At 45.7% G+C, this 25,475-nt stretch overlaps 1 long non-coding RNA gene across 1 annotated transcript in view; it reads left to right on the top strand.

Annotated features, from left to right (window-relative positions):
* LOC136624762 (uncharacterized) overlaps window positions 1–22,915 on the top strand; it is a 175,748-nt gene extending 152,833 nt beyond the window's left edge. The window contains exons 2-3 of the long non-coding RNA XR_010792422.1: window positions 20,145–20,272; window positions 21,607–22,915. This is a non-coding gene — a long non-coding RNA (uncharacterized lncRNA). The remainder of the gene's footprint in view (window positions 1–20,144; window positions 20,273–21,606) is intronic.
* The last annotated feature ends 2,560 nt before the right edge of the window (window positions 22,916–25,475 follow it).

The following is a 25,475-nucleotide window of genomic DNA, read 5'->3' as shown; positions in this document are numbered from 1 at the left end:
ATGCTGGAAGGTAGTTCTGATGCACATAACCCAGACACCATGTTGCACTTGATACATTTTTAAAAAGCAGCTATGTTAGTTTAGGCCTTGAACGTTCAACATGTACACTGGAAAAACTCCTGAAAATACACAGTAGGTATATCCACAGGCTTCCATTCATCTAACGGGTGGTCGAAAGAGTGTCTTTTTGGCCAGTGTCAGGCTTGTATACCTAGAAAATTATACATGGAATAGTGTAATAGCTCTTCCTTGAAATATTAGACAGTAAAAATTAGGTTGTTGGTGATTTGATGTGGATCCGCTGTGTTGCCCAACCAGTAGATGGAGAAGACCGGCAGGGCAGACAGCCGACTCTGGAAACCCGGATGCTCACCGCTGGAAGGCGTGACTTGAAATGCAAGGTGACCAGGTGATCTAGCCCTATGCTGGAAGCAGGAGATGGAAAGTCCCTGCCTATCAACAGCAGGGAATTCGCTCTAACAAGGGCAGCCCTGCGTGGGAACCCAGACGCTGATTACCCTGTCAGGACTGATCACCAGGGAGTAGAGATGAGCGAACGTACTTGGTAAGGGCGATTTCGCAATCGAGCACCGTGATTTTAGAGTACTTCACTACTCGGGTGCGCTGTGGGGTGGGGGGTTGCAGAGGGGAGTGGGGGGTAGCAGCGGGGAACAGGGGGGAGCCCTCTCTCTCTCTCTCCCCCCCCCCCACTCCTCGCTGCAACCCCCCGCTCACCCACAGCGCACCCAAGTACTTTGAGTACTTTTCACCCGAGTAGTGAAATACTCGAAAATCGCGGTGCTCGATTGCGAAATCGCCCTTACCGAGTACGTTCGCTCATCTCTACCAGGGAGCCAAGTTGGATAGCACCACGCCGTCTGCAGAGCCAAGAAAGGAGCAAGTTCAGGACCAGGCTGGAAGTACTTAAGCAAACTGAAGACAAAGCATAAACTGCAAACACAGGAACAAACAGGAGCCGCTGCGACACGTGCATATATGAAGGCTCATACACCAACACTGCAGCAGGGGCTGTCAGGTCTGAGGCCTCCATATAATGTTGAAGAGATGACCAACAATCTGCAGCTGGGGGGAAGAGGCAGAACCAATTTAACCATGACAGTGCCGGAAAAAAGGCAATCACAGATTCAGAGCACGACGCCCACCTCTGCCAGACCTAACAGTACGCTGGTTCTCTGGAAGAATTCTCGAATGAGTCAAGGGGCATGGATGTTCTCAGAGGGCTCCCATGACCTCTCCTCTAGCCCATACCCCTTCCAGTCCACAAGAAAATACATCTTATTCCTAACCCTCCTAACATCAATAATATTTTTAACCTCAAAGGTGTCCCCAGAATGAAACTGAGCATCCCCAACTCCTTTCATGTCTCTCTGCTTGTACTTAATAGGTTTTCCAAACAATCCAGACTAGTATCCACTAGTCTGGATTGTTTGGAAAACCTATTAAGTACAAGCAGAGAGACATGAAAGGAGTTGGGGATGTAGGGGTGGGGGGAAGTCTTAGTTTGTAACAAACAGAATTAATCCTCCTTAGAACCCTCAAAAGGACCCAAAAAGCATGGAGCGAGCTTTTAAAACGGTATTCTCAATCTGATGTGTTTGAAGGAACGCCACACTTTAACCCTTGGTGCAAACTGTGGGGAGCGACCATGCTTGCGATCAGCAAACTTTTTTATGGCAGCAACTGATCTTTCAAGATTCACCTTGGCCTCCTGCTATATCCTGACAAAACTTTGTGCTAATGCGGCCGTGGCTGGCACCTCTAAAATGGTGGAAATTGGTAAGGGAATCCTGGGTTGTTGCCTATAGACAATAAAAAGGGAGAGGTTTTGGTGGAGTCACTGACATGCTGTTTGTATGAAAACTCAGCCCAAGGCAAAATGCTCACCCGATCATCCTGATGGGTGTTAGTAAAGTGACAAAGATACCCAGTGAGAATTTGATTGACCCTTTCCACCTGACCACTGGACTGGGGATGGAACACCGGGGAGAAGTCCAGAGTTATGTTTACCAGTTTACAGAGAGCTCGCCAAAACTAAGAGGTTAATTGTACCCCCCTATCCGGCACAATGTGCTTGGGGAAGCCATGAAGGCGAAATATATGTTTGATAAATCTCTCAACTAGCTGACCAGCTGTAGGCAAGCTAGGCAGAGGCACAAAATGAGCCATTTTAGAAAAACGGTCCACTACCACCTAAATGATGGTACACCCACAGGACGTGGGCATATCCATGATAAAGTCCATTGCAATCACCCACCATTGAGACTCTGGTATGGGTAGTGGTCACAGGAGACCTGCTGGTTTAAACTTTAGGGCTTTATTCTGCATGAGGTTCAAGACAACACAAACTCACAGATATGCCTCCCAATGGCTGGCCACCAATACAGTCGGCGGATGAGTATGCTGGTCTTCCGTAACCCGAAATGTCCAGCAAACTTGGAGCAATGACCCCAAGACAAGACCCCTCTTCTCTTTACCTCCAGTACAAAGGTTTTCCGCTGTAGTGTATCCCTCACACAAACAGTATTCACAGTCATCAGTTTAGCAAGATCGATTATGAATTGTGGAAACTCTTCCATGTTGTTATCATCAAAAACCCTAGATCAAAAACCGAAACGTTTTTGGTTTTTTTTCCATTGGCCCCCTGTTCGGCGCAGGACAACCCCAATGGATGTGTTAAAAAAAAAAAAAACATATTACTTACCCGAATCCCCGCTCTGCGATGTCTTCCTTCTTCCTTCACCAAGATGGCCGCCGGGATCTTCACCCACGATGCACCGCGGGTCCTTTCCCATGGTGCACCGTGGGCTCTGTGCGGTCCATTGCCGATTCCAGCCTCCTGATTGGCTGGAATCGGCACACGTGACGGGGCACGAGCGGCCCCATTCACCAGGAAGAAGACCGCACAGCGCAAGCGCGTCTAAAAAAGCCAGAAGAAAGCGAAATTAGACCGATCCATGGCGACGGGGACGCTAGCAACGGAGCAGATAAGTGAATAACTTCTGTATGGCTTATATTTAATGCACAATGTATATTACAAAGTGCATTAATATGGCCATACAGAAGTGTATAACCCCACTTGCTTTCGTGAGACAACCCCTTTAATATTTCATCTGGCAGGTTAGAATTTCCCCCCAAAATTCGAATCGTGACCACCAAGCCTGGTGAGGTTTAAGCCACTGAGCGATCTTTGTGGTCAGTATAAATCACAATGAGATGAGAGGCTCTCTCCAGCAGATATAGCCAAAATTCGAAGGCCATTTTGATGGCCAGCAACTCTTGGTGCCCTTTTGGGTAATTCCGCTCTGCTGTGGAAAAGGTCTTGGAAAAGAATCCGTACGCGCTCTTGTGACCAGATACACCTTTTTGCAAGAGAACCGCTCCTGCTCCAAAGGAAGAGGCATCGACCTCCGAAAAAAACTGCCTCTCGCCATCTGGTTGTGCAACACAGAAGCAGAGGAGAAGGCTGACTTAAGGGACTGAAAGGTGGATTCTGCCTCCTGAGGCCATTGTTTGGCATCTCCTCCCTTCCGTGTGAGAGCGGAAATAGGAGCAGCCAGGGAGGAAAAATGTGGAATAAATTGCCTGTAATAATTGGTGAAGCCTAAAAATCGTTGGAGTCCCGAAGGGCGGGACCAATTCAACACGGCAGAGTCCTTCTTAGGGTCCATCTCCAAACCCTGTTTGGAGACAATATATCGCAAAAAGGGAAGTTAGTCGGGCTCGAACTCACACTTATCAACCTTAGCAAATAAGCAATTCTCTCTTAATCACTGCAGAACTGTGTTCACCTGCCTCTGATGCGATTGTCTATCTGTAGAGAACATCAATATGTCATCCAAATACACCATGATGCATACATGGAGAAGGTGACGGAAATTTTTATTGACAAAGTCCTGGATGACGGCCAGGGCATTGACCAGCCCAAATGGCATTAGTGGCCGTCTCGAGTATTGAAGGCCATCTTCCACTCGTCCCCCTAGTGAATGCGAATCAGATTGTATGCTCCCCTCTAGTCGATTTTAGTAAAAATCCAAGTGCCCCGCAGACGATCGAACAGCTCAGAAATCAATGGCAGTGGGTATCTGCTTTTCACCGTGATAGAATTGTGCCCCCGGTAGTCAATGCAGGGACGCAAGGCACCATCTTTCTTCTTTGCGAAGAAAAACCCAGCCCCGGCCAGGGAGGAGGACTTTCTAATGAACCCTTTGGCCAAATTATCTTTCACATGCTCCGTGATCAATTGGATGGCCTCGGGGAGGACGCTACCATTGACGGTGGCGACCATCATTGATCTATTGAGATGCCGAACGGGAATCTCATCGAGATCAACAAAGGCTTGTTGGATAAAATTCCCAGTGGTGCCGAAAATGATGAAGGCTCCCACCGATACCTGGGTGCTGGAGAAAACCAAAGTACTAGGAAGATTTAATTGCGAAGAGGAATGATCCTTACCTAGGCCAGCCTCTCCAACTGAACCTGGGTTGAGGAGTTTCCCAGTTTGCAGGGGCATTCACGCACTAAATGGCTGGAAGATAATATTAATCTTTATTTGTATAGTGCCAACTTATTCAGCAGCGCTTTCAGGCAAGGATAAATACAAAACAGTACAACAATTACAATATGAGGACACGGCTGAGTGCTCATTAAAAACGCGGCGAAAAATCTCAATGAATAGGGTGATTTCATTTACCAGTGGATAATCCCAGAGCTTGGCCCAAGAGTTGGGATACAACAAATACCACTTTAGTGCTATCGGACGCAAAGAGGTATAGAAGCTATTCAAAATGCAGGGTGCACTGATTTATGAAACCCTGACATTGCCCTCAGTCTTCCTCATCACGAGGTGGTGCTGCCAATCGCGAACCTGACGGGGTGGAACCGCAACTACAGGAGTTTGCAGCGATGTCACGGCAGCAGAATTACTGCCAAAATGTGTACTCACATCGTGTAAATAGGCTAAGATCTGATCCTGCCTCTGTCGTTGTTGCGACAACTCTTGAAAAGGTTCCGGAATCTCAGCGGGTTTAAAGCCAGTGAGATCCATGGCTGCAGTGTACTGTTAGGGATTGGATGTGGATCCGCTGTGTCGCTCAACCAGTAGATGGAACAGACCGGTAGGCCAGACAGCCCATTATTTTTTATTTTACTGGTTCCCAACCTTTACCTAACAAAAACACATTTTACAAAAATTATTGTTTGTGATGTCACATTCTAGAACATTTTTATTTTCTAGTGGATGAAGCTTTATGAAAGCTTATTTTTTGAGGTATTTGTTGTACATAAGAATACTTTATTCAGTTTTTGGAAGGTTAGCTGACAAAAAACAGCAATTTTGGAATTGCGTTCTTGTAAGTACATAAATACAATATAAATATTATAGCATGGGTCTTTGCAGATGTGGTGATATTAATTATGTGTAGTAGTTTTTTCTATAGTAAAACACTGTTAGGGAGAGGGGATTAATTTTTTATTTAGAATTTGTTTGTATTTTTTAGTCCCACTAGGCAATTTCATCATGCAATTATATAATTACTTCAATAATACACAGCAATATTTCTGTATTGCAGTGTATTATGCCGGTCAGTGTTTTATTGACAGGCAGCCTAACAGACCCTGCTTTAAGTCACAGTCAATGAGGGAATCATGCCCTGGAAAGGCGGTCAAAGCCTGACTGAACTCAAAACCACAAATGAAAGGGGTGACTACAGTTATCTCCAAGATCCTGACTGCATGCCACATTCAAACAGGTCCAGAACAATTTCCTTGACTAATAAAATAGTGACTCTACTAGATCAAATAGTCAAAAATAGATTTTCTTTCACCTTACAAAACCCCTATTTTGTTAGTCATGAAAAGAGATAAAACAGAACTCCTTCATACAAACAATTTTTTTCAGTATTTTTAAGTCAGAAAATAAAATTAAAATTTTTAGGGAAATTTGAGCAAAACTCAGTTGTTAGCATCATTTAAGCAAATCAAATACATTTGTGCAAGTCCATGCATTGTGACCCTCTGACACACAGAGATGGTGCTACAGTATCAAGATGGTTGGTTCTTGTTTCTGGTTCCTTGCTCCCTTTCTAGTTCCTGCATGTTCAGTTGAACAGTCGTAAAGCAGAAATCTTCGTTGTGCAGTGGAGAAACCCAACCAGTAGTCATCACTTGCAGTGTTTCATGATAAATGTCAGGACTGTGTGTGTGGGACAGAGCCAGCCACTGATCAGTATAGCAGCACTGAAGTGGATATGGCCACAAAGTGATTATCCAAGTGAAGGACCTTGTATTAGAGATGGAGTTACTGTTCAGAGTACCACTTTTTGTCAGGGATTGAACCCGGGCCTTCTGTGCTCCAGCCGGCAGCTCTACATGTTAAGCTATTCAGCTCTCTGGATAAGCTTCCCTGTTGAATTCTTGTTTCTGGTTCCTTGCTCCCTGTCTAGTTCCTGCCTCTCTGTCCTGGCCCCGCCCTGCTGCTAATTAGGACTCCCTATAAGGCTTGGCCCTTCCACCCACACAATTTGCATGATTATTCTGCTCCACAGCATTGATCAGCTCCACTTTTGTCTGCTCCTCTGCTATTGCTAAAAGACCTCCTGATACTGACTTCTGGCTTCCCTTCTGACGTTACCTGGCTCATCCATCTGTACTGCAAACAGACCTCCTGTTGCTGACTCCTGGCTCATCCCTGACTATTTTCCAGACCTGTGGCTTTTACACCTGAGGCTCCAACCTATTGCCTGAAACTGCTACACCCGGCTACAAAATAACGAGCACTTGAGGCATAGAAAAGTGGTTCGACCTAATATTAGATGGGCCGACATAGGCCTTTGGGTTAAGGATGATGGCCTTGGTGAGATACGGGCAGTCCTTTCAGGGGTAGCCGGATCTTACAGCTCAGCTAATGGTTCCCAGTTCTCCGGTCAATCTGGACAATCAATGGGGAAATACCAGGAGTGTGTTGGCAATTTAATGACGGCCAATGCAAATTTGGGGGAAGCTGAAGATTTAAGCATATCTGCTTGCAGTACAAGGATGACATGCAAGGTCATGGAGTGTTCCATATCGCATGGGGGTGGGGGGTGGGGGTCCTTGAAGTCAGTTATAAAATTGGTTGAGGGGGGGGCAGGGTGTGGTTAGCCACCTTTCTCCCTTTTATTGATGGTTGGTGTTGGATCTGTTGCCTCTTTGCTCTGACAAGGGGGAGTCCTTACAGAGATGGTGTAGTATCTAGCCTTGTAAACACTAAAGTCAGTTGAAGTGCGGCTGGAGGCAATTGAGATATTTCCCTTTAAATGGTGAAATTTTGAAAATTTATGACATTGCTTTTAAAGCAGGCAGCACACCTGTGGTCTTGTGTAGTGTAATTTTTGCAAAATTTCAAATTTTTCTCTCAGCGGAGAGAGCTGCTGGCTGAAGTGCAAGAGGTCCTGGGTTTAAGTCTTGACACCAGGTTTGCCACCCCTACTTGTCGACGGAATTGATGGGATCGTCCAAACCAAAATAGGAGATGCACACACAACCCAAAATGTCCCTTAAATCCTGTCACTTCACCCCCAACCTAAACCGCCACCTACGAGCGCCAATACAATTATCAAAATTATATGGACATAACATAGACATATACTCACCAGGCTGCATAGGAGCTGTGATCCCACCAGCTGCTGTCTCTGTATCCCGACGATCCTGATGAGCCATCTCTGCTGCCTACTCAGAGCCCAGCAGAACATCAGAAATCCGCACTGCTCCAGCAGCCAACAATGACCTCCTTGATTATGAATCCTTCCTCTGAACTGTGGGACTGGACAGTTGTCATTTGCTCTATCTGAGCCTCTGACCTCCAAACCGACCAACATATGAACTCTGGGCATCTTCTTTTCCACTTACTCCAGCCGTGTTACAGGGACGCTCCCTGACCGTTTAATCGCCAGGAACTTCCCCTCGTCTGCCTACTGCTCTCTGGGGTCAGCTGAGTGCCAGGCTCTGCTCCCTTTTCAAAGTGAAGGCCTAGTAGTCGGTGCTGAGCCGCGCCAACTCATGGGATTCCTCCCAGGCCGCCTCTCCCCTCTACCAGGGTGTGTGGGGGAGACCCGGACCTGAAGGGTCCTCAGAAGGGCTCCCGAGCAGTCTATGGACTCTCGGCGTGCACTCTCCTTGGCCTCTTCTTCCTGCAGTATCGCTCACTGCTGTGGTCGTCCCCAGGGCTTCTTTTTTCCATCCTCTGTAGCCAGTCAGTACCTCAGACAGCAGCACGGAACTGCTCGATCACTGCTTCCACATCCATTGGTAGGTGTATATTCTCCTTTTGTCCATAGAGCTTCTCTCTTCCTTGCTCTCCTGCAATGATTCCCCCCACCCTACTGCACTTTTGTACCTCCTCTTATCCCCATGCTAACTCCCCCCTTTGTTGTTTACTGTTTACCCTTTTCCTTCCCAATACCCTGTTAACCCATCATGTAGGCCTCTTCTCACAACCCTCTGTTCTAGCCCATACTTTAATGCAGGAGTGTCAAAGTCATTTTCACCGAGGGCCACATCAGGCTTATGGTGACCTTCGAAGGGCCGATTGTAAGACAGTATAGTAAGGGCCTGTTCACACAACCGTATTTGCGTACATAATATGCAGTGAATAGAAGCCATTGAGTTCAATCAGTTCATTTACATGATGTATATTTTCACACAGCATGACCTATTTTGTTGCGTACTACGCACCCCAATAGGCCATTGAAGTGAATGGGCCACGCAAATACGTGGTGAATGCGCAGTAAACCTATGTATTCACTGCATATTTGCGCACCATCTCAGTGGGCCCATCTGCGTTCATTTTTGCGTGCCCAAATATGCAGGCATTACCGATTTTTGTTTGCGCAAATCCGCAGCGTATTTGTGCGACCGAAATACGATTATGCCCGTGTGAACGAGCCCTAATAGATACCCCTATAGTGGTCGCAGTAGTAATACTGTCCCCTATAGTGGTCGCAGTAGTAATAGTGACTCTGATAATGGCACCAGGAAAAATAGTGACTTTCATAGTGGCCCCAGTAATAATATTGACCCCCACAGTGGGCCAATTAGTACAAGTGACCCCCACAGTGGCCCAATTAGTAATAGCGACCCCCACAGTGGCCCAGGTAGTAATAGCAACCCCCACAGTAATATTATCCCCCTCAGCACCATTAACCACCCCATAGTAATATTAACCCTCCCTCAGTAGTAATAACCCCACAGTAATATTATCCCCCTCAGCAATATTAACCCCCCCAATAGTAATATTAACCCCCCTCAGTAATAATATTATCCCCGTCAGTAATATCAACCCCCCCAGAGCAATAATAACCCCCCTCAGTAATATTAACCCCCCCAACTAATGTTAACCACCATAGCAATATTAACCACCACACACACAGTAATATTACCCCCCCACAGTAATATTAACCCCCTCATTAATATTAACCCCCCCACAGTAATATTAACCCCCCACAGTTATATTAACCTCCTCCTAATTGATTCAGTGGTGAGCAACCGTAAATAAGCCCTCAGTGAGTGCTCAGCCAATCACAGCCATTACTGTGTCGGGGAGGGGTTCTTGGATTGGCCGAGCCACGGCCACAGCTCACCGCCACTCAGCCAATTCATACAGTAAATGCAGGTAGCTATGGCTGTAATTGGCTGAGCGGGCGCTCACCAATCACAGCCATCGCTGTGTGGTGGAGGAATTTTTTAATCGGCTGAGCGGCGGTCAGCGTTCACCACCGCTCAGCCAATTCATACAGTTAATGCATGAATCAATGGGTGTGACTGGCTGAGTGGGCGCTCAGCCAATCACAGCCATCGCTGTGTGGAGGCAGAGTTTTAGAATTGGTTGAGATGCAGCCATCACTCACGCCCACTCACCCAATTCATAGAGTCAATGGACGAAGCGATGGCTGTAATTGGCTGAGTGGGCGCTCAGTCAATCACAGCCGTTGCTGTGTGGAGTAGGGATTTTTGAATTGGCTGAGCCACGGCCAGTACTCACCGCCGCTTACCCAATTTATACAGTAAATGCAGGTAGTGATGGCTGTGATTGGCTGAGCGGGAGCCATCGTTGCTTGGAGGCGGGATTTTTGAATTGGCTGACAGAATGTAAAGCAGCTTTGACAGTTATAACGCTAGTGGAGCTACCGGTATTCGATCAGTGTGTGAGAAACCCTTACTTGCCCACCCTTCTTTATTGTGGGGTCTTTTCAATGTGCTACTTTTCCTGCTTTTTTGTTGTAGGGTCTATCCACTACTATATTAAACACTATTGTATGTAAACAGATGAACTTGCAGAATCCATGAGTGAAAAAGAAAGATCTATTCCATTGAGTACAAGAAAGGAATCATGGAGGACTCCCAGGGCAAACATCTTTCTGCTTACTGCAAAGAGAAGATGTTGGATATCCGAATGGTCCTTAAATGGCGAGCAGAGTACGATAGCCTCAGCCAACAGGCATGCAAGGGAAACGCTAAGAAGCACAAATGTGGATCAGGTCGGCAACCATTATTTCCTGAGCTGGACGATATGATTTGTGAATGGATTGCTGACAGGAGAGCGAAGGCTTTGGTTGTGCACAGGGCTGATATTAAAGAATTTGCCCTTGCAATGGCACCACAGTTAGAAATATCCACAGAAGAATTCAAAGCATCACAGCACTGGCTGGACAGCTTCCTTCAGCTGTCTCTACGAAGATGTCTCTAAGAAGATCAAAAACCCTGTTTAAGCTGGAAGATGCTGAAGTTATTAAACATGCGCTTGTATTCAAGTCATTTGTTGATGGCATCTACTTTTCTAAATACAAACTTTTCAATATGATTGCTACGGATGAAACGGCAGTGTTTATGGGCCAAAGATCTCAACCGACAATTGATTAGCGAGGTGCCTCCTCAATCTACATTCCCTCTACCGGTTATAAAAAGTGCGCAAGTTACATGTATTTTGGCAATTTGTCTGGATGTAAATACAGTCCTACCTCTAATCATTAGTAAAGGAAAGAAGGAGAAGATTGAATGGGTTTTGGGTGTTTATATTTTTGAAACTGAAAAACCTGGGGCACACGAGCCGTTATAAGGAAGTGAATCGATTTAATGCTCCCGCTTGTTTTGCGAGGTGGCCAAAGAGGTCTGCTAGTCTGAATTCAGCCAGCACACACTGCACAAAAGACATGAAGAAGTTCCTTCAAGAGAAAAAGATAGACCAAATCATGATTCCTGCAGGAGTGACTGCCTGTCTCCAGACTCTTGATATTATAATAAAAAAGTCATTCAAGGACCATTTGCACAAGGAAATTAATGACTACATTGAAAATAGAATGGAGAGAAATCAGCGTGGAAACTTTGTGAAGCCTAAACTACAAGAGGGTGTTACTTGGGTGAAGAATTTATGGGACAAAAATCACTGACTGTTGCATTGCAAATGTACTTCAAGCAGGCTATTTGGACAAGAAGAGGTCATTTAAGGAAAGTGCTATTGCTAAACATCAGAAATGGAGGCCCATGGTTCTAAAAGAAAATGAGTCACAAGAAATTGACAATGGAAGTTGTTCTCAAAGTTTGGAGAGTTATGATGATGTTCCAGAAGATGATGACATGACTGTCTTTGAACAAATGTTGAATTTTGTTTTCATGAATATTGCTAAAATGTGGCGTAACTTGAAGCTGCTGGGGCCCAATGCAAGTTCTGGAACTGGGCCCCCAACTGTAAAGCTTCATTGATAAAATTGGTTTGCAATATGGGGAACAAAAACGTTATGGCCCCCTATGGCTCCTGGGCCTAGGTGCGACTGCACCCTCTGCACCCCCTATATGTATGCCTATGTTGTTAAATGCAGATTGTTGTGCATGGAAAACAGAAATAGAGCAAGAAATTCAGGGTTGGAGAGTTGTTGTTCAAAATGTGATGATATGACTATATTTGAATAAATGTAGATTTTTTTTTTGTTCAAGAAAAATAAGGCATCCCCTGAAGATAAGCCCTAGCGCATCTTTTGGAGCTAAAATTAATATAAGACACTGCCTTATTTTCTGGGAAACAAGGATATATATATATATATATACCATCAGTAGAAAATTGCTTAAAGATTAGAACTTAAAGGGGTTGTCCGGCCATTAACATTAAATCTCATTACTTCTGTTTGCCCATTTCCATGCACTTTGTAATATACATTGTGCATAGAAAATGATGCAAACAGAAGTTATTGACTTACCTGTAGGGGTGCCCCCCCCGTGTTGCTCCTCGGTCGTCCTTGGTTACGACAAGAACTCTTCTTTTCTTCTTGTCGGGCCGGCAGCAGCTCTCATCGGCACGGGAACGAGCCTCTTCTCATCCGCGCATGCGCAGTAGTTTCTTTAGCCGGGAAGCCTTGCAGGGGACGCGCGCCGCCGGTCGGCGCATGCGCACTACACTCACTTCCTGGTTTCAGATACCAGCGGAGTGAGTGTCTGACTGCCGCTGCTGCTGGACGAGAGGCACCGACGTAATCAGGAGCACACATGTCGGAACATATACAGTGGTGCACCATGGGAGAAGACCCGCGGCACCATCTTTGAAAATAATTTCTACAAAAAAGAAAAAGCTGCTACAGGTAAGGGGAAAGAGCTATTTAAATAGCTTTTATTATATCTATTAAGCACTTTGATTCTCAGGTGGTCTTTGCAGAAAAAAAAATTTATGCAGAAGGTATCACAAGACCTGACAGACCTAAATTTTATAAATATAAATATTTAAGCAGCTTTTTACTGATGATATATAATATACTCAGTGTAGTAGGCCTGCAGACGTATAGCCACTGGGCCAGTGACTGTGGAAATCATCTTGTTCCCCCTCACAGTTATGGGGCCTACCCTTGTCTGTGGGTCGCCTCCCTGGTAGAGGGTGGCAACCTCTGTTAGAACAATTATTGGGTTGGTTGTCTGCCCTGAATGCAGCTATTGGCTCCTGTGGACGAGTTTCCAGATACTTAAGCGCTGCGGAATAAGTTGGCGCTATACAAATAAAGATTATTATTATTATTATTACTCTATCCCTTGGCACACTGTGGCTAGTTCAGCCATCAGCTTCTGCAGTTCGGTGATAGCATTTCAAGGTATCTAGCTATCTTCAACAGTAGAGACATTCTCTGTCTTAGAGAGAGAAGGTAGAAGTTGAACATCTCCTATGCCATTGGGTGAGGACTCTTTTGGCTTTTTAGCTACAGGCTGGAACTCTTTCCCTATAACCTGGATAGCCAATTCTTTGGCTATCCAGAGGCTGTCAGGGTGTGCTGCCAGGGTGTGCTGCTGGGATAATAATAAATAATAATCTTTATTTGTATAGCGCCAACTTATTCCGCAGCGCTGTAGTACTAAGGTTCCTAGCAGCACAGCTCCACAGGTGAGGGCTAATTGAGCTGGCTGGGTGTGGTATTCTCCAGCAGCTAATCCCCTTTAGTCTGCAGCACATAAGAACCAGCATCTCTCAGTAGTTGATGCTGGCCTTTGTACTGTTTGGATATATCTGTTTTGTTCCCACTCAGAGCTGTGTTTTCATGTAGGTCTGTTGTGTCTCTCTGCTTCCCCAAGATGGTTTGGACACCTGTAGTCCTTGTCTGTTTCATATGCAGACCCCCTCTTCCCTCCCCTGACAGCTGCGGCCTCCAAACATCTTATGTCTCGTCTGTGTGTCAGTTGGTGGATCTCTGACACAGTTCTCTATGTCAGCACTGTGGCTGACTGTCTATCCCCCTGGTATGAGGACACTTTTAGACTTACTGTGGAGTTTCATCTGTGTGCATGTGAGCTCTGAGTGGAGTCTGTGTTGTATGTACAAGCTTGTTCAGTGCTCATTCTGTCTCTGTTTGTGGTGTGAACAGGTTCTATGTGTGGTGGCTGCAAGAAAGATTGTGTTGCAGCTTGCAGTGTGACTTGTGTCCTGTTGTCTGTCCTGTTGCAGCTTGCCACTGGACTCCTGGTTAGTATAGGGACTAGCGGTATAGCCAGGAGCTGTGACGTGGCCCGCTAGCTTCCATGTTTTGATCAAAATGTCAACTAATACCTGGTATTTACAGCTTAACACCTGCTACTAGTGTTTGCTGCTGTATGGCGTGATTCCGTCTCTGTGTGTCAGCTTGTTCTGTCCAGTTGTCCCTGTCATGTGGCATGTGTATGTTTTCTGTTCTGGTGGCGTGGTTCCTAGGAGCAGCTAGGGCCCAGATCCGAAGACCGCTGGTCCGCCCTTTATTGGGGCGATGTCCCCGCTTAGGTAGGGCCATATCATCCTCCCTGTAGCACAGGCTCAGTTGTCTAAAACCCGTGTGTGTACTCTTTGGTCACGATCGCGTGGGCCCAATGCTTAGTTACCCACACGATCGTAACATAATGCACCCCCTTTTGTAACTGGGGGGGGGGCATTATGTTGGTATGCAACATTATGTTCTATGTTAGTATGTTCTGAGTATATTGTATGCATTATGCTATGTTAGCATGTTGGCATGCATCATTGTGGTATTATGTTGTATGCATATGTTGGTCTGTTGGTACGCTCTGTCGGCATGCATTATGTTCTTGTTATGTTCTATGTTGTATGCTTATGTTGCTTTGTTGGTGTGTACTATGTTGGTATTCATTATGTTGGCATGGATTATGTGGTATGTTAGTATGTAGGTATGTTAGTAGCATGTCTATGTTCTGTTTTGTTTGATATGTCTGTTTCTGACAGTCTCTGCTTTCTGTCTGATCCACCCATCCATTGGTTAATGGACACCTGGTTCCTGTCCTATTTAATCCACCCGTCCATTGGTTGTGGAAGCCCGGTTACTGTATGTCTCCCCGTCTGTTCGTGGGCGGACACCTGATCCATATTCTGACCCCTAGTCCATTGGTAGGCGGACTCTAGGGCGCTGTTTGTCTGTCTGATTCACCCGTCCATTGGTTGTTGACGCCCGTTTTTGTCTCTGTATGTCCACCCGTCCGCTGGTGGGCAGACGCCTGATCCGTATTCTGACCCCTAGTCTGTTGGTAGGCGGATGTTAGGTCTTTGTTTGGTCTGTTTTCCTGTCTGTGTCTGAGTTCCAGCTCTGTCCGTTATGCAGTCTGTAGTCCTGCCCTGGTGTCCGTCCTGTGGCAAGGTACGCCCTGTGGATGTAATTTGCTGTAGACCCCTGTATGGTATGTACCTGTGCTTTTTCCCTTCTCCTGCTGACTGGCTGGCATCCGCATTAGGCCCGCATGGATAAGTCCTGTGCACGCTATGTCAGTAGGGAGGATTGCCATGTTTTCCCCTCTGGCTGCGTGCACATTATGTGTTACGTTTTCTCCCTCCTTCCCAGGTGTTTGTGTGTTTGTATTAGGCCCGTAGGGATAAGTCCTGTGCTACTCCTATCCTGGTTGTGACATATTTGCGGCAGTCCTAGGCCCATAGGATAAGTCCTGTCTTGCCGTGGTGTCTTTTGAAGGAGTTGCATAAGTTTTGTTTTATGCTTAAAGGGTCCAGAGGCCCCCTTTTTAAAGGGGAGGTACTGTCAGGGTGTGTTGCTGGGATATGTAGTACTAAGGTTCCTACCAGCACAGCTCCGCAGGTGAGGGCTAATTGAGCTGGCTGAGTGCGCTATTCTCCAGCAGCGAATCCCCTTTAGTCTGCAGCACATAAGAACCAGCATCTCTCAGTAGTTGATGCTGGCCTTTGTACTGTTTGGATATATCTGTTTTGTTCCCACTCAGAGCTGTGTTTGCATGTAGGTCTGTTGTGTCTCTCTGCTTCCCAAAGATGGTTGGGACACCTGTAGTCCTTGTCTGTTTCATATGCAGACCCGCTCTTCCCTTCCCCTGACAGGTGCGGCCTCCAAACCTATTATGTCTCGTTTGTGTGTCAGTTGGTGGATCTCTGACACAGTTCCCTATGTCAGCGCTGTGGCAGACTGTCTATCTCCCTGGTATGAGGACACTTTTAGGCTTGCTGTGGAGTTTCATCTGTGTGCATGTGAGCTCTGGGTGGAGTCCGTGTTGTATGTACTACCTGTCGTAGTCTGGTGTGAGCAGTCTTGTTCAGTGCTCATTCTGTCTCTGTTTGTGGTGTGAACAGGTTCTATGTGTGGTGGCTGCAAGAAAGGTTGCGTTGCAGCTTGCAGTGTGATTTGTGTCCTGTTGTCTGTCCTGTACAGTTTGCTATGTGACTTGTGTCCTGTTGTCTGTGCTGTTGCAGCTTGCAGTGTGAACTGTGTCCAGTGCCACTGGACTCCTGGTTAGTATAGGGACTAGCGGTATAGCCAGGAGCCGTGACGTGGCCCGCTAGCTACCATGTTTTGATCAAAATGTCAACTAATACCTGGTATTTATAGCGTAACACCTGCTACTAGTGTTTGCTGCTGTATGGTGTGATTCCATCTCTGTGTGTCAGCTTGTTCTGTCCAGCTGTCCATGTCATGTGGCATGTGTATGTTTCCTGTTCTGGTGGCGTGGTTCCTAGGAGCAGCTAGGGCCCAGATCCGAAGACCTCCGGGCCGCCCTTTATTGGGGCGATGTCCCCGCTTAGGTAGGGCCATATCATCCTCCCTGTAGCACAGGGCCAGTTGTCTGAAACCCGTGTGTGTACTCTTTGGTCACGATCGCGTGGGCCCTATGCTTAGTTGCCCACACGATCGTAACAAAGGCCTTAAGATGTTACATGGACAACATCTTCTGCTGGCTACATAAATTTTCCATGGCAGCTCCCTCAATAAATGATTTCCAGAGGGCCTGATCTGCTTTCTCTGCTTCTCGGGAAACCACTTGGATGACTGACCAGAGCGCCTCTTGGAATCTTGTAGACTCATTAGTTTGCTGTTTCTTGCTAAAGAATTGCATCTTCAGCTCTGAGGCGGTGGGGGCTCAAATATATTCTGCAGCCATTCGAGGATCTGTTCAAACATCTTTTTCTGTGCTCCGGGCCAAGATATAACTTCCCTTAAGGCAGCGCCCTCTAGTTGCCCAATCAGGATTTTCAGCTTTTGTTCAGTTGCTATGGGATACAGGTGGAACACGGCCATAATTTTATCCTGAAAGACTCATAAAAGTGTGGGCTTCCCCACTGTAGCGTGGCAACCATGAGGCCCCAGGTAATAGGGCATAGCGAGAGGCATGACTGACGCAGTGGCAGTAACAGGGGATCCGCTGTGGCAGGGCTGCTCAGCATCACTAGTATCAGACATGGCTGTAGCTATTTCTCACTTGTCTGCACACTCTGTACACATTGTTCACTTATATATAAATGTTCTCTGCACTCACCAATATAACAGATTCTCCACAGAGTAACTTACTATAACCCCTTAACAACTGCCTATATGTCTTTTGGCCACGTCCGTTAAGGGGCTTTTTATAGTGTTACATTAGAAGCAGGGTGCAGATCTCCCATGCTGGGGGGAACACATTGGGGACCAAGGAAACTTAAGATTCCCGTGGTCAATGCGACTGCAGCATGTAAAAAGATGACAGAGGGAGGGGGCTCACTCTGTTACCCATCAGAGCCCTGCGATATAATCTTGGGGTCCCGATGGCTTGCTATGGCACACAGAGGGGCTGACCCATAGCATGGGATTTCCCAGTTGCTAAGGCCAGGCAGACATACTGGAGATATAGACAAATTATCAAATACAGTATGAAAATGCATTTGATGACACAATCTCCCTGAGATGTTAAGATTAACCAGTAGTGCCAATACTGTGTTACTATATGTGCAGCGTAGGGTGAAATAGAATGTGACTGCCTGGATACAACCCCTCTTTGGGACGCAGCCGACGCCATCAACTGAGGTAAGCGGCACTCAACAGCGACGCTCTTCCCGACACTCCTGCCCCCATCATGGTTTTCCCCCTAGAATGTCCAGCTTCCATCAATCCTCTCCTTCTGCTACCTGTTGTGTCCATGATCACTTCAGGGAGCATTTCGGCGAGTGGGTGAGCCGCGTATTCAGCGGTGGCAGCACTGCAGGTGGCAGCAGCGTTGAAGGCCCCCAGTGTCTCCTTGTCTTACTTTTCCGGGAACTTCTGGTTTAGGCCATGCCAGGCCATGTGTGGCTACAGTGGCAACTTCTGCCTTTCATATGCCTCTGTCTATATCAGGCACCTCAACCATGCTGAGTTCCTCCTCTCTACATCAGGTTTTGGCGAGTGGACTGCCCTTTCGTCGATCAGCGTCATTTGCGTCAGCATCCTGTGTGCTCCCCTTGGGTCCAGTGGCAAGTCCTGGGCTACTCATAGTGCAAAATTTCCCCCCCCCCCCCGCGTTCCTCCGTCCCTCTTTTTGATAGTGGTACTGAGGGTGAGGATTTAGTTGAGGATCCTCAAGATTTGCTTCCATGTGAGCAAGTAATCTTGCCTGCACTGTTATTTCTGGCCATGGTTTCATGGGAGTTGGGCCCACCTTTCTTCTGTCGAATAGGGCTCTGGAGCTCATGCTCTAAGGATTCCTGGCACTCCTGTTCGTCTCGCAGTCATAGGCCCGAAAACCTGTGAAGCAGGCTGGGAAGCAGTGATCCTATCAGGGATGGTCATCCTCTTCATCCGTGTCTTCCACGGTTTCCTCACATGGCTATGTGGATGATTTCTCCAACTCCAGCAGCCCTCCTTGTCGGAGACACAAGTCTCATCACCATGGCAGCTCCTCCAGCTTGATGCACCTGCACCAGGTGGACCCAGTTCCAGCAGCACCTCCGGCTGTGATCCCACCTGTAGTCTTTGTGGCACCTCCGGTGTCATCGATGCCATCATAGACTGATGAGTCTGACTGTCTTTGGGCTTGGGGTAAGCTGGCTCTTTCAATGATGCTTCCCTGTTAGCAATGATGTGATCTCTTTTTGGAAGCGTGTCAGGGGGCGAATTAGTTGGTGAACCTCATTCGGCAGAGAAGCCTCCTTTGGGCAGCGCGACCCCAACTTTTAGGGATACATGTTTTTGTAGCAATATCCCACTTAGGTCTCAATTGTCTTCGAAAAATGGAGAAAAAAATACTTAAAAACGAATATGTTGACATTTGGTCTCTGGATTTGGGTACAGTGGATAAGGAGCATCATTTTGACAGCGGGTCAGAAAGGCAACCTAAGGCGTAAGCCTTCAATTATTGGATTCAAGCGTTTTCAATTTTGAGTTGCACTATTAGTCAACACTTGCCTAATAAAGTGTACTAGCTTTTCATTTATTTGAACACCATTTTCAACGCATGTAGGATCTACAGTAATGTAGGGTCTACGGATGCAAAGGCCACGGATGTTTGGTTGCAGTCCTTTCCTACTCTCCCTGCCTCCGTCAGATCCATGGCCTCTGCCACAGTTGCAGCAGCAGCCGTTTTGCAGGGGGTGCCCGTTAGTTACTTAATGAGGGTCATGAGTGTGTCACCTGTGGCGACAGTAACTTAATCCTCCTCTGTCCCCATCATCTCACCACCACTCCCTGCCCACAGGGTCTTGGTAGGCCAGAAGATGCCAATTTGCATTTGCCAGACGCTACCATGTCTTGACTATTACCTTGAGAAAGTGAGGGATACCTTATTTTGGATGGGTTTATTTTCTCATTCTATTTGTTTACCATTCTGCTCCTTGTTTTTCTAGGAATTTAAAATCGTTTTGGGATTTTCCAGAAATTGTTTAAGAGAAAATTTATAAGGAGGTGGAGTTGGGTCGTTTGGTGGGCCTCTTTGACTCTTGCTGTTCCCGAATCTTGACGTTGCGCCAAAACTGGGAAAATATCGGTTCATCCATCATTTGTCTCACTTGCATGGTGAATCGGTAATTGATGGTATCAGCAAGGACATAGTCTCAGTCGACTATGTGTACTTTGAATGAGCATTTCAGCTGGTGCAGGAGCAGCTGCCTTAATGGTGAAGTCAGATATTGAGTTAGTAAGTTGGATATCGAGTCAGCATTTCGACATTTACCTGTTCATGCTGACTGTTTCCAACTCCTTGTTTGTCAGTTAGATGGTTTCTTTTACTAGATGTGCCTGCCCATGGGCTGCTCGATTTCATGTTTTTATTTCAAGGTTTTCAGTTCTTTTCAAGAGTGGGTGATGCGTTGTATTACTTAGGTCATTTTCTCTTTGTGGGCCTAAGGGATTTCCAACAGTGTAGTTTTCTGTTTGACTCTTTTTGTTTTGTTACAGATAAATTTGGTGTTTCTTTATCAGCAAGTAAAAGTTATCCCTTTTGAATATGGAAAATCGACTCAGCGGCTAAGCTGCAAGCTAAACTCAACACCTTTTTAGCAGCCAAGAAAGTACAACTCCGTCAGGTACAATCTTTAAGCGAACTCTTGGTCTTTGTGAGCAGGCTTATGTTGATGGGCAGGGTTTTTGTAGATGTCTATTGCTGGCGATAGTAGGTATTTTCCCCTCCCATTATATCCTGGTGTCTAGGAACATTAAGGCGCATTTACAAGTTTGGCTGCTTTTTCTGTAGGACCACAATGGCAGGATATCCTGGAGGTCTGAGAGAGTCCCGAGCCCACAGCTTAGCCTTGTCAGTGCAGGTCATCAATAACTTGACTTCTTTATCCCTTTACTGAGGATGCTGGTCCTGCGCTGTCTACAGAGCAGCTGTTCAGGGTGCATCATGTACCTGGGGTTGACAATTCTGTGGCTGATGCACTATCTTGTTTTCAACGGCAGGTTTTTCACAGCCTCTGCACCCAGGTGGACCTGAAAGGGACCCCTTTTCTGTACTCCCTGTGGCTTATGATGGGAGCCGGCTGCTCCCCTTAGTTCAGCCTTCTTTGGTATCATTGACTTCAAATCCTCACAGTAAGGCATGTAGGAATGGGTTGAAGAGGCTGGTTCACAGCCATTATCGGATGATTCTTCTATTCTACATGGGGGGATGTTGGACTACCTAGATAGTTTGCACAAGCAAGGTGTGTTGGGTTGGTGGCATAGTGTTGGATGGTGGGTGTAGCCTTTTTCCTAAAATTCCGTGGTTGGGTGGATGTTATAGTCTTTTCTGTTTGCGCAAATTATTAAAGGATGGAAGAAATAAGTGTTGTGTCATAAATCTAAGCGTTCTGTGCCCTTCCCGATTTTGTTAAAGCTTATAGCTGTTTTGCCAGCAGTTTGTTCATTAGATTTTGAGACCACGCTGTTTAGCGTAGGTTTTTCTATGGTTTTTGTAGTGTGTTTCACATATCGGAATTGGTCCTTATGAGTACTAATCTTTCAATGAGCCTATTGTTAGAGGATTCTGTACTTGCAAAGTCTGGCGTTTGCTTCAGGCTGTAGCATTCCAAAACTTATATTTTTGGGAAAGACTGTTGGGTTGCCTTGCACCCCCTGGGGAGTATTGTCTTGCTCTGTAATGGCTGTCTCAATTTATTTGGCAGCACACATCTGCGTATCAATTTCTCTTCCATCTGAATGGTAAACCATTTAACACGCTTCCAATTTTCTGGTTTTAAGCATGCCTTGGTAGTAGTGGAGTTGACAGCTAGCGATTTTGGATGCATTCCTCCTGTATTGGCGCGGCCAAGACGGCAAGCTAATTGGTGTAAATAGGATCAGGCATTGGCATTCTGACTGTTTTGCCGGTTACATTAGACCGAATTTGTTACTTTGCTGATTTATTTCTTGTTCACAGGTTGGCTTCTGGCAGTTTGGATTCCCGGGCACTCCTATGTGTTTTGTGCCAAGTACAGGCTTCCATTAGGCCAGGTGGAAGGTCTCTCAGATTTGTGAATGCAGATATGCAGAAGAAATTGAAAACTTATTACTAAGACAAATAGAAGAAGTGTCAAACCGAAATGAAGTAATTATTATGGGGGACTTTAATTATCTGGATATAATATGGGAAGATGAAACCTGCAAATTTCACAAGGGCAATAAGTTCTTGAGAACAATTAAAGATAACTACCTTACCCAACTTATTCGGGACCCAAGTAGAGGGAGGGCCATTCTGGACTTATTGCTAACCAACAGACTGGACAGAATCATGGGGGTGCAGGTTGGGGGACACTTGGGAAATAATAATTATAATATAATTAATTTCCAGTCATCATTCAATATGAAGCTTTATGAGGGAGCGACAAAGAAACCTAAACTTTACTAAAGCAAAATTTGATCAGCACAGAATTACTCTCAGCAACATTGAATGGGACAATATCCTCAAAAATAACAGTACAGGCAACAAATGGGAGAACTTCAAAAACATCCTAAATACCTCATGTGAGCAGTTCATACCAATCAAAAATAAAAGAACCACAAATAAAGGGAAACTAATGTGGCTCAACAAGACTGTAAGGGGGGGCAAAAAAGTGAAAAAAGAAAGCATTGGGGGTGGTGGATATCAGTTGTCATCCTCCAGCACTCGCACTGCATATTGGTGGCAAGGGCTTGTGCCATGTGTGCTAAGGGTGATCTCATTTCTCTGATCCAGTCTGACTGTCGGTTATTTCGGGCTAGTGCCCCATTTCTCCTGATTTGGGGTTTAATATTTTTAATCAGTCTGATAGTAATAGTAGCTTAGTTAGGGATCAGTGTGTAGTACAGGATAGGGATGAGTTAGACACCTGATGGCCAATAGGGAGTTAGTGGTTCAGTTGAAATGCTAGATTAATTGGCTGTTAGGGACCAAGTGTTAGTGTAGTCAGGCCAGCATCTACTCTCACCACCTGCATCCCTGTCTGCTGAGTGCGTGTTAGAGGAATTCCTTGTCATCATCTCCTGATCTACTGCTGGTCGTCTTCTGGAGGTATTGTATATCTACAGTCAACCACAAGGGCCACGGCGTCGGGATCAGCTTCCATATTGGTCTAGATCTATTGTGCATGGGACTCTCCATATACTCAGGTATATGTGTACAGTTTCTTCAGGACTTCTAAGTCATGTACTTGCTGATGTTATTTCTAGTATGTTATGTATATATATATATATGTACTGCTGCCACTTATATGCCTATAAAGTGTATTGTTATAACCTGATTTGTTATTTCTGTACATTTACTTATGTTGTGTGATCTGAATATTGGTTCTTGGTATATCTCTTTATTCTTATCGATAATTTTTAAAAAAAGACCCTCCATTACATTTGGAGGCTTTATCCTGGATGGCACTTATAAAACTTACATGCTCACTCAACCATTCAATGAAGGTTCTAGGTCTCCCTGTAACATACAGGTTAGCGTCAAAGTCTGTTGTGGGAGGGACAGTGTTCATACCCCCACAAACACGGTTACACGCTTTTTAATAGCATTGCTTACATTGTTCATTTTGTCTGCAGGACTTTTGTTTTTGTGAGAGGTAAACCAATCGCTCCATTATTAAATTGTATATATAGCGCAATGTAATTTTTTTCACCATATAGTGAAAGATGTGAAAATGAGTTGGAGGACCTCGAGAGACCATTTCCAAAGGGCGTTCACCTCCCAGCCACAGAGAGGCACCATTGCCCACGTAAAACATCCCTATAAGTGCTATAACGTTCCTCTGTTTCTCAGAAGGATGCTAGACATGGCCCCGTAAGTGTTTTACATTTTTGTCTTGATTTTCTGTTTATATTGTCATTTTTAAAGTCTTCTTAATTGATCACTATTCGCCATAATTCACCAGAACAAAAGTCTAAAGTTACCCAATGGTTATATTGTGTCCCTAGTAACATAGTATGCTAAAAAAAAACAAATGTCCATCCAGTTCGGCCTGTTTTCAACCCTCTTGTTGATCCAGAGGAAGGCAAAAAAAAAAAAACAATGAGGCAGAAGCCAATTTACCCCATTTGGTGGAAAAAAATAGAAGGACATAGAAGAAGGGGTTGTGACTGACACAGCCCCCATGTCATTTCCTCTTTTAAGCACAGTTGGATGAAAAAAAAATGTACTCTTTGGAGAGCTCAGTTCTTCTGGTTCCTCAAATATAGTCCATCTGCACTGGAACGTCTGCCTGAGGACTCAAAAAGTAGCCCATGAAGATGTCTTTGACTCAGAGACCAGATGCTTCTGCAGAAAGAGCCTATTCTGTATTCCAACCAGCATCGTCGTCCCAGCAAAAATTGTGCAGAACTATGCAGGCTCTATTTACAATACACATATTCTAAGGTTTCAGCTGAAGTGCACCCTGGGAAACTCCCCACTTGCTGGTGAAAATACCAAAGGCAAACTTCACAATATAATGGGCACATGTAAATCGGTAATCAAAAACACAACTCCCGGTGTCAATGATACTGCTATCAACGGACATAGAACATGAGTGGTCAGACAAAAACCCTCATCCGCCAGAATGACGAATGATGTAAGTAGACCTGAAGAGCCAGAAAAGTTTCATGGTTCTGAGAGGAACAACTGTTCGGCAAGAAGCCGCTGACCCATTATGGAAGCCCTACTTCCATAGGCCCCGGTATCCACAGTTATAAATCATTAGTTACTAACAGTGAGAGCCAACAGAGCTACCTAGAAATACTGTTTAGAATTGTGATATTGGGACCCTGAGTGTAGTGGCTTTTTTAATACAGATATGTTTGCCGTCCAGCACCCCAATGCAGTTCAGAAACTGCGGGGCAGCATGAAATCCCTTGCGATGTGAATCCAGTCTTCACGAGAGGGCAGATAAGTCACCAAAGTCACCTGTCACTGCCAAAGCACATCACAGGTCATTTTGATGATCCCAGAAATCGTACATTTCCCAATGAGAAACTCCAAATGCAGAGAAGCATACAAATTCTCAGGGGCCAGCAAGGAACCTACACAGAGAAACCAAAAGTAAAAACTGTAAGCTAGATGTAAATTTTAATTAAGCAGTATACAATAAACAACAATGCTATAGAAGACAGAGAGATTAGAACATAGAACAGCTCCTGTACTTACCTCAGGGTGACCAAGAGTTTTTCCTCAGGAGATATACACCAATGCATGTTGATGTCGGGGTATGTAATTGCAGATTGCAACTCCTCCTGAAGCTTATCAAACAGCTGGACTGACAAACAACAGAAGGCGATGAACGCATTGTCAGTGTAAAGAATATAAAAATGCACCTAAATATCCTCATGTGAAGCTGGCCTTATACTTACCTTTCCCGTCGTTCCCCCAGCGTGAGTGCTGGAAGTCACCGCTACCTGCATTGAAAAGCACTGCTCAATGCATTCAGTGTTGACACTGCGGGAACAACTGGGGAAGTAAGAATAACACTTACATTCCTGGACTCAGAGGGCCACCTACTTTTAGCCCCTAGGCTTAGTTTATAGGGCTAAAAGTAGGTGATATTTACTTTAAGGCTAAAATTAGTTATGTCAGCTAGTAGTCAAAAGTGCATTTAAGGCCATCTGCAAATGGGCAGGTCTGACCCGCATGCGGGATTCCAGCAGCAGAGTTCGACCCGGTGCCCGGCAGGTGACCCCAGCTTACCTCTCCGCCATCTTCTCCACTGCTTTGAATGTCCCGGCCGGAGCAGCGTTCAGCAAATGCACAATACAGAGGACGCCACGCCATCGCTATGGCAATGACTCAGCTTGCTCTGCTGCTCA

The sequence above is a fragment of the Eleutherodactylus coqui genome, chromosome 4 (genome assembly GCF_035609145.1).
Source record: "Eleutherodactylus coqui strain aEleCoq1 chromosome 4, aEleCoq1.hap1, whole genome shotgun sequence".
NCBI lineage: Eukaryota > Metazoa > Chordata > Amphibia > Anura > Eleutherodactylidae > Eleutherodactylus > Eleutherodactylus coqui.
This window is presented reverse-complemented; position numbering and strand designations above follow the sequence as displayed.